Source organism: Trachymyrmex cornetzi, unplaced genomic scaffold, assembly GCF_001594075.2.
Source record: "Trachymyrmex cornetzi isolate Tcor2-1 unplaced genomic scaffold, Tcor1.1 scaffold50, whole genome shotgun sequence".
NCBI lineage: Eukaryota > Metazoa > Arthropoda > Insecta > Hymenoptera > Formicidae > Trachymyrmex > Trachymyrmex cornetzi.
In genome coordinates this window covers 48,884-50,015 of record NW_017299807.1, presented here as the reverse complement: position 1 = coordinate 50,015, position 1,132 = coordinate 48,884, and positions in this window count along the sequence as shown.

Below are 1,132 nucleotides of genomic sequence, written 5' to 3'. Positions count from 1 at the left end.
GCTTGGACGTTTCGTACTACAGAAAGGGCATCGAAATGTTGGAAAATCGCTATACCAAGTGTGTCGCCCTCGAAGGCAACTATGTTGAGGAATAAATATAACTTTGCCCAAAAAACGCTTGTTTTCATTAAAAATCCCGAGATTTTTCAGCCCATGTAGTAAGACTATTTCTTTAAATCTAAGAATATAATCCAATCAGTGCGATGAGGGTGGCACCCAGTTGGACACGGCTCAATTGGACACGAGTCACTCACAGCGCTTGAGACTACAAAGCTCCTAAGCACCGGTCGCTGTGATTGGTGGTGTCCAATCGAGCCGTGATCAATCGGGATCACCCCTGCCTACTCGATCGAGAGACTTTTCACGTAGCAAAAGAGCAGGGTGCAAAAGTCTCCCGATCGGGGACACCCGACACGTTTCTGAACGGGCCACCTAGGTAACGCTGAGATACTCTCAATCGGTTTCTGAACGGCATTCGGAAGCTTGAGTGCTCCCGAGTGTAGTTTTTTACTATGTACTTATTTATATATAATAGTAGTTTTTTACTATTTATTTATTTATTACCTTTTATTCCGAGTGTGAGTGTCCGCGATCTTGCCGAGAAGCAATTTCCGTTAATAGTTTATACGCGCCGCGAAGTGAGGTTAGGTGCGCATGTACGTGGCTGTCACCGCGATCGCGAAATTATTCTAAGTCCGTTTATTCGTTAAAGTTCGTAAAGTCATCGCGATCGGAAGTGCGTTGTTAAAATCATCTAATCCGGTCTGTTCGTAAAACCACTCTAGACGGTACTCGTTCCGAAAACCAGACAGTCACGTACATATAAATTAAAGTGATCTTATTGGTGAGTTTAGTACCGCGAGTGCTTACATTTATTTAAATTGACTTATTTTTCATAATTTTACTGTATTCGACCAGTGGATTCGGTGTGACGAGTACGCATAGCAATTTTTAAAATTTATATTAGACTTCCAATTTCTCCAGCCTCTGACTGGCTGATACGAGCCGGCCAATCACGGTCCTTTGTGATTGGTCGAGGGGCCAAGAGATCTAAAGGCCCCTTTAATTTTGTAACGATGTACCCCTAATAACTGCATCGTCCCCGGCAATGCCAACTCGCCGGATGCCGCTA